General features: G+C 59.2%; 1 pseudogene; it reads right to left on the bottom strand.

Moving 5' to 3' along the window:
* Window positions 1–5,996: 5,996 nt before the first annotated feature.
* LOC137319259 (serine protease FAM111A-like) lies at window positions 5,997–7,680 on the bottom strand (annotated as a pseudogene).
* Window positions 7,681–7,687: the final 7 nt, after the last annotated feature.

Raw genomic sequence — 7,687 nt, forward strand, 5'->3', positions numbered from 1 at the left:
GTACCGACCCTCGACAGCGCGGCGCTCCCTCAGTACCGACCCTCCGACAGTGCGGCGCTCCCTCGGTACCGACCCTCCGACAGTGCGGCGCTCCCTCGGTACCGACCCTCCGACAGTGCGGCGCTCCCTCGGTACCGACCTCCGACAGTGCGGCGCTCCCTCAGTACCGACCCTCCGACAGTGCGGCGCTCCCTCGGTACCGACCCTCCGACAGTGCGGCGCTCCCTCGGTACCGGACCCTCCGACAGTGCGGCGCTCCCTCAGTACAGACCCTCCGACAGTGCGGCGCTCCCTCAGTACCGACCCTCCGACAGTGCGGCGTTCCCTCAGTACTGACCCTCCGACAGTGCGGCGCTCCCTCAGTACCGACCCTCCGACAGTGCGGCGCTCCCTCAGTACCGACCCTCCGACAGTGCGGCTCTCCCTCAGTACCGACCCTCCGACAGCGCGGCGCTCCCTCAGTACCGACCCTCCGACAGTGCGGCGCTCCCTCAGTACCGACCCTCCGACAGCGCGGGCGCTCCCTCAGTACCGACCCTCCGACAGTGCGGCGCTCCCTCAGTACTGACCCTCCGACAGTGCGGCGCTCCCTCAGTACTGACCCTCCGACAGTGCGGCGCTCCCTCAGTACCGACCCTCCGACAGTGCGGCGCTCCCTCAGTACCGACCCTCCCACAGTGCGGCGCTCCCTCAGTACCGACCCTCCGACAGTGCGGCGCTCCCTCGGCACCGACCCTCCGACAGCGCGGCGCTCCTCAGTACCGCCGCACTCCCTCGGAGTTGAAATCAGTTTGAGAATCGCGCCTGGGAGACTCGAAAGGCAGCGTCGAAACGCCAACTGCGTTGTCGTAGCGTCTCAGGACATCCGGAAAGGGCCTCCGCCCCTGGATGGGGTCGGCAGATCCATCGACGGATTGAAATGCCTGGCTTTCGAAGTGACCTTGCTTTTGTAGACAAGAGGCGGAGAATGTTCTGGCCGAGGAATTATCCGAAGTTAATTATACTCGAGGTCGGACCAGGTCGGGGAGCGGGGGAATTATTTGGTGGCCGGATTTACTGCCGCAACGCTCCGATGGAAAAACAGCGGTTCCTGGCTCAGGACGTGGAAAAGCCGACTGTGGAAAGAAAATCGGAGATCCGAGACTGACCCACGTCAGAGAGAAGGGCCAGGCAGAACGCCAAAGGGTATCCCTGCGTTTGCCTTTTGAGGTCGGCGGGAGGGGAGCAGCGGGGGGGGGAAGGTTGGCCGGGGCTGGGGGGTGGGTCGAGCCTCTGCTGGGGGAAGAGTAAATAAACGGGACCCGGAGGTTTTGACAACGAGGAGAAATTGAGCCTGGCCGTTCTCTGCATTCCTCGGTCGCCAGTGGGAAGGATGCATCGTTGGGGCCTCCAAAGTACCGATTCCGCCCTCTCCCGTCCCTGTAGCCGCTTGTCCTTGGCGCACGGCTTCCGCATGGGCGGCGGTCTCCGTTCTTGAGGCCCGGGCTGCGAGCCGCCGCGGGCTATTCGACCAGGGAATGCGTCACCGCTCAGCTCGGAGCTCTCCCCCGAGGCGGTACGGCCTCCGCGGTGTGCTGGGCGTGGGCCGGGTGTGTCAGGCCCCGATCGCTGCCCGGTGACCCCTGGGTTAGAGAGAGAGAGAGGGGGAAATCAGCCAGGGTTCCTGCTCCTGATCGCTGTCCGGTGACCCCTGGGTTAGAGAGAGGGGGGAAATCAGCCAGGGTTCCTGCTCCCGATCACTGTCCAGTGACCCCTGGGTTAGAGAGAGGGGGAAATCAGCCAGGGTTCCTGCTCCCGATCACTGTCCAGTGACCCCTGGGTTAGAGAGAGGGGAAATCAGCCAGGGTTCCTGCTCCCGATCACTGTCCAGTGACCCCTGGGTTAGAGAGAGGGGGAAATCAGCCAGGGTTCCTGCTCCCGATCACTGTCCAGTGACCCCTGGGTTAGAGAGAGGGGAAATCAGCCAGGGTTCCTGCTCCCGATCACTGTCCAGTGACCCCTGGGTTAGAGAGAGGGGGAAATCAGCCAGGGTTCCTGCTCCCGATCACTGTCCAGTGACCCTACGTCTACCCGATCGAACCCTTTCATAATCTTAAAGACCTCGATCAGGTCACCCCTCAGCCTTCTCTTCTCTAGAGAAAAGAGCCCCAGTCTGTTCAGCCTTTCCTGATAGTTTATAAACCTCTCAGTTCTGGTATCGTCCTTGTGAATCTTTCTTGGATCACTACCTGTGGGATCTTGCTTTGTCCACGTCGCCCGCCAAACTCATGGTCATTGGCGCATCCAGGTTTCAGGGAGGGCGGGGGCACCTCCCAGTCTGTAACTGAAAGAGGGACGCGAGCTACGGGAGGGGCAATGCCCAGTTAAAATAAATAGCAAAGCAGACTTGAAAAGCGTCTCAGGGGACTTGTGCATTTGGCCAGACCTGGAAATGTCAAAGAAATGTCAACAGGAACCATCGAAACGATCGCTCGAGAGGCAGCGGACAGGGGAATACTCTATCCATCACTCTTAAAGTCTAAAATTATCCCCCCCTTCCCCCCCCCCCCAGGGAGAGAGTATTTGAGGGTCACGTTGACATGGAGAGGCAATTGAAACTAAATGGTCCAATTTTAAAGGGGGTGCAGGGACAGATAGACCTCGGGGGGTGTGTACACCAATTTATGAAGTTGGGAAGGTGTATGGGATCCTGGGCTTTATTAATAGAGGCACAGAGTACAAAAGCAAGGGAGTTATGCTAAACCTTTATAAAACACTGGGTTAGACCTCAACTGGAGTATTGTGTCCCAATTCTGGGCTCCGCACTCTTTAGGAAGGATGTCCAGGACCTTGGAGAGGGTGCGGAGGAGATTTCCCAGAATGGGACCAGGGGATGGGGGACCTCAGTTATGTGGAGAGACTGGAGAAACTGGGAATTGTTCTCCTCAGAGCAGAGAAGGTTAAGGGGAGATTTCCCAGAATGGGACCAGGGGACGATGGGACTGTAGTTACGTGGAGAGTCTGGAGAAACTGGGAATTGTTCTCCTCAGAGCGAAGAAGGTTAAGGGGAGATTTCCCAGAATGATTCCAGGGATGAGGGACTATAGTTACGTGGAGAGACTGGAGAAACTGGGAATTGTTCTCCTCAGAGCGAAGAAGGTTAAGGGGAGATTTCTCAGAATGGGACCAGGGATGAGGGACCTCAGTTATGCGGAGAGACTGGAGAAACTGGGAATTGTTCTCCTCAGAGCAGAGAAGGTTAAGGGGAGATTTCCCAGAATGGGACCAGGGGATGAGGGACCTCAGTTATGTGGAGAGACTGGAGAAACTGGGAATTGTTCTCCTCAGAGCAGAGACGGTTGCGAGGAGATTCGATCGAGGGGTTCAAAATCATGGAGGGTCCAGACAGAGTAGATGGAGAGAAACTGTTCCCATTGGCGGAAGGGTCAAGAACCAGAGGACGTAGATTTAAGGCGATTGGCAAAAGAACCAAAGGGACATGAGGATAAACTTTTTTACCCAGCGAGTGGTCGGGATCTGGAACGCACTGCCCGAGGGGGAGGTGGAGGCAGATTCAATCATGGCCTTCAAAAGGGAACTGGATAAGGACTTGAAAGGAAAAAAATGTGCAGGGGCTACGGGGATAGGGAGGGAGAGTGGGATTGGCTGCATTGCTCTTGCACAGAGCCGGCACGGACTCGATGGGGCGAATGGCCTCCTTCCAACCTTTCTCTGATTCCGTTGCAGATCGATGTCTTCCCCGAGCGATGCGTCTTAACGTAACTCCCCAGAGAATCGCCAATGGGCGTCTTTCTTTCCCTAGATCAGGGGAAGGCGTCCATCGGAACATAACTAACAGGAGGAGGGGGGGGCCATTTCAGCCCCTCGAGCCTGTTACACAGGAACAGGAGGAGGCCATTCAGCCCCTCGAGCCTGTTCCGCCATTGAGTGAGATGATGGCTGATCTCTCTCTCTCGAACTCCCACCACCGCCCCGCTTTGTTTGAAGAGAGAACATAAGGAAGATTGATCAGACCCACACATGGAATCAGGCTTGAATATTTATTCTTTAAATTGACTTGCAACACGAACACTCTCACTGCAGTGCTACAAATGAAAGAATTTGCAGGGGGGCTGAATCGCACTGAGTCGAGGTAAACACTCAAACCAAATTACATCCTCCAGTACGTAGCCTTAGCAAAGACCCCAGCGCCTCCGAAACTCCCACAAAAGTCCGGGACCCCGCGAAAAAGGGGAGGACAGAAAGGCCCGACTCCCGTTTCTCCCCAGCTCCTCTCGCCGCCTCAGTGCGTCCCAAAGCTCCCCATCCGAGGGAGCGCTCCCTCGCTGAAGTGCGGTCAGTACCGACCCTCCGACAGCGCGGCGCTCCCTCGGTGCCGACCCTCCGACAGCGCGGCGCTCCCTCGTGCCGACCCTCCGACAGCGCGGCGCTCCCTCGGTGCCGACCCTCCGACAGCGCGGCGCTCCCTCGGTGCCGACCCTCCGACAGCGCGGCGCTCCCTCGGTGCCGACCCTCCGACAGCGCGGCGCTCCCTCGGTGCCGACCCTCCGACAGCGCGGCGCTCCCTCGGTGCCGACCCTCCGACAGCGCGGCGCTCCCTCGGTACCGACCCCTCCGACAGCGCGGCGCTCCCTCGGTACCGACCCTCCGACAGCGCGGCGCTCCCTCGGTACCGACCCTCCGACAGCGCGGCCCTCCCTCAGTACTGACCCTCCGACAAGTGTTGAAATCAACTCGTTCGGTCATTAAATCATTATTTATTTACACGGAGAGTTGGGAACAGATTCCTGAAAAGCGGGAAGATGAGATTGCAAGCTTCCACGGTGTCCTGGTGTTTTCAGATTGCGGAGAGGAATTTCCCGGCGAGCTATATTTTTAAATTTGTGTCTCCCCTGTGCTTCTGTGTCTAGGAGGGCGTCTAGACGGCGGGGAGGGGGGGCGGCGATCGTAGAATCAGGTGCCTGGTGAGACGTCCAGCCCTCAATCGCTGATTATTTATGGAATTTCTTACGTCACAAAGTCTGAGAGATTCTCCCGGTCACAGGGTCCTCCTGGTCACACATGTCCTGGTCACACATGTCCTGGTCACACATGTCCTGGTCATACATGTCCTGGTCACACATCTCCTGTCACACATCTCCTGTCACACATGTCCTGGTCACACATGTCCTGGTCACACATGTCCTGGTCACACATGTCCTGGTCACACATCTCCTGGTCACACATCTCCTGGTCACACATCTCCTGTCACACATGTCCTGGTCACACATGTCCTGGTCACACAATTTCCTGTCACACTCTCCTGTCACACATCTCCTGGTCACACATCTCCTGTCACACATCTCCTGGTCACACATCTCCTGTCACACATCTCCTGTCACACATCTCCTGGTCACACATGTCCTGGTCACACATCTGTCACACATCTCCTGGTCACACATGTCCTGGTCACACATCTGTCACACATCTCCTGGTCACACATCTCCTGGTCACACATCTCCTGGTCACACATCTCCTGGTCACACATCTCTGTCACACATCTCCTGGTCACACATCTCCTGTCACACATCTCCTGGTCACACATCTGGTCACACATTTCCTGTCACACATCTCCTGGTCACACATCTCCTGGTCACACATCTCCTGTCACACATCTCCTGGTCACACATCTGGTCACACATTTCCTGTCACACATCTCCTGTCACACATCTCCTGGTCACACATCTCCTGTCACACATCTCCTGGTCACACATCTGGTCACACATCTCCTGTCACACATGTCCTGGTCACACATCTCCTGGTCACACATCTCCTGTCACACATCTCCTGGTCACACATCTGGTCACACATGTCCTGGTCACACATCTCCTGGTCACACATCTGGTCACCATCTCTATCAACATCTCCTGTCACACATGTCCTGGTCACACATCTCCTGGTCCACATCTCCTGCACACATCTCCTGGTCACACATCTGGTCACACATGTCCTGGTCACACATCTCCTGTCACACATGTCCTGGTCACACATCTCCTGTCACACATCTCCCGGTCGCACGTCCCCCCCCGGTCACAGCGCCCTCTCCTCACATGACCGCGCAGCACTCCGCGTGGCGTTGCCCTGAAACAGCAACTGGTAGAAAGCTCGTTCCCCCGCGTGGATGTGGGCAGCGACGGCCTGGATGGTGGGGCCGAATTCGAGCAGGCGCCCCTCGTACCAGTAACCCCCGGCGTGCATCCCCATCAGCCTCCCGTAGTTGTTGAACACCGGAGAGCCAGAGGCTCCGGGGCGGTGGACGGGGCCCCCCTCGTCGGCCAGCCCCTCGGGACCCGGGCGTTGGGTGGAGAAAGAGACGGGGGAGAAGGTTTGGAAGGCCTGCCTGGTGGACAAGTCGCCGTCTTCGGCCTCCTGGCTCAAGGGGACCAGCATTAACGAGTCGGCAAACTCCCGGCCCACGCTGTAGACCACCCCCTGGGCGATGGGCTTGCTCGCCCAGCTGGCCACCCCCTGCGTAGCTCCGACGCTCGAGAGTCGGGTACCTCCAGCCCCAACACTGCGTAGTCCAGCTCCGAGGAGTGGGCTCGGAGGCCGTTCTCCCTCACCTTCCACTTGGTCTCGTTTGTCGTTCTGAAGGTGAAGGTGACCTGGGCGGAGTCGCGAATGGCTTTAGCCCACTCGCTCTGGGGGGTCCCGTCTCCTACGATCATCTTTACGACGTGGTAGCAGGTCAGGACGTAGCCCCTTGGCGAGGTGGAAGCAGGAGGCGTTCCCCTCCTCGCCATTGGCGCTGGTCCATTTGATGGAGCCCACCGCCTCGCTCAGCCCCAGGGGCAGCTTGGAGATGTTGCTGGGGATTCGGTTGGGGAGGGAGAGAGCCCCCGGTCAGCGCCTCGAACTCCTCCTTCACGGCCTCCCAGGTCTTCCCTCTCAAGTACTGGCCCGTCTCCACCGCCAACGCGTGGAGAATCTCGCTGGCGACAGACTCGGGGCTGGCCTCCTCGCTCGTGAATTCGACCTCGAAGGCCCGGCCGTCCAGCTGGTCGACCGCGTGGGCCGGCGGGAAGCTGGCGGAGGTCCGGGGCTCGGCCAGAGCCCACCCCTCGCCCTCCACCTCCTCCACGAACCTGCCGTCCTTGCTCAGCGCCTCCCGCGCCGTCTCGCCAGCCGGGGCGAAAACGCACAGGTCCAGCCCGGCCTCTCGCAGGCCCTCGCACCTGGCCGCTGGCCGACCCCCGCCGCCGGTGGCTCCCACGGTAAACGTCACGCACTCCCCGTCTTCGGGGGTCTCTCCTCTCCCGGAGGACCCGCACTTGTGGCAGAACTCAACCTCCAAATGGGCCTGCTCAGGAAGGGTCCTGCAGGGCATTCCTGGTTCACCACGGACGAGAGTCGTGACCTCTCCACCAGATGGACTCCCTTTCCCTCGTTTTTCCGTTCCTCGTCTGCAAAGGTCGGAGAGGAGGTCCTCAGCGCGGAGAGCAGAGACTGCCCTGTTGCTCCCTTCGCCTCGTGCCGTAGCCCCTCGGCGGCCGAGACGAAGGAGAAGGTGAAAACCTTGGCGAAATCCATTGTGCTCGTCAGACGGACAAAGCAGCTACTCGAGCCGGACTCCCCGGTGCTACCCGCTCGACAACACGCAAGGGCGCTGTTCCGGTCAATCCGTTGGGGCGTGGGGGGTGCGTCCAGA

Source organism: Heptranchias perlo, unplaced genomic scaffold, assembly GCF_035084215.1.
Source record: "Heptranchias perlo isolate sHepPer1 unplaced genomic scaffold, sHepPer1.hap1 HAP1_SCAFFOLD_785, whole genome shotgun sequence".
Classification (NCBI taxonomy): domain Eukaryota; kingdom Metazoa; phylum Chordata; class Chondrichthyes; order Hexanchiformes; family Hexanchidae; genus Heptranchias; species Heptranchias perlo.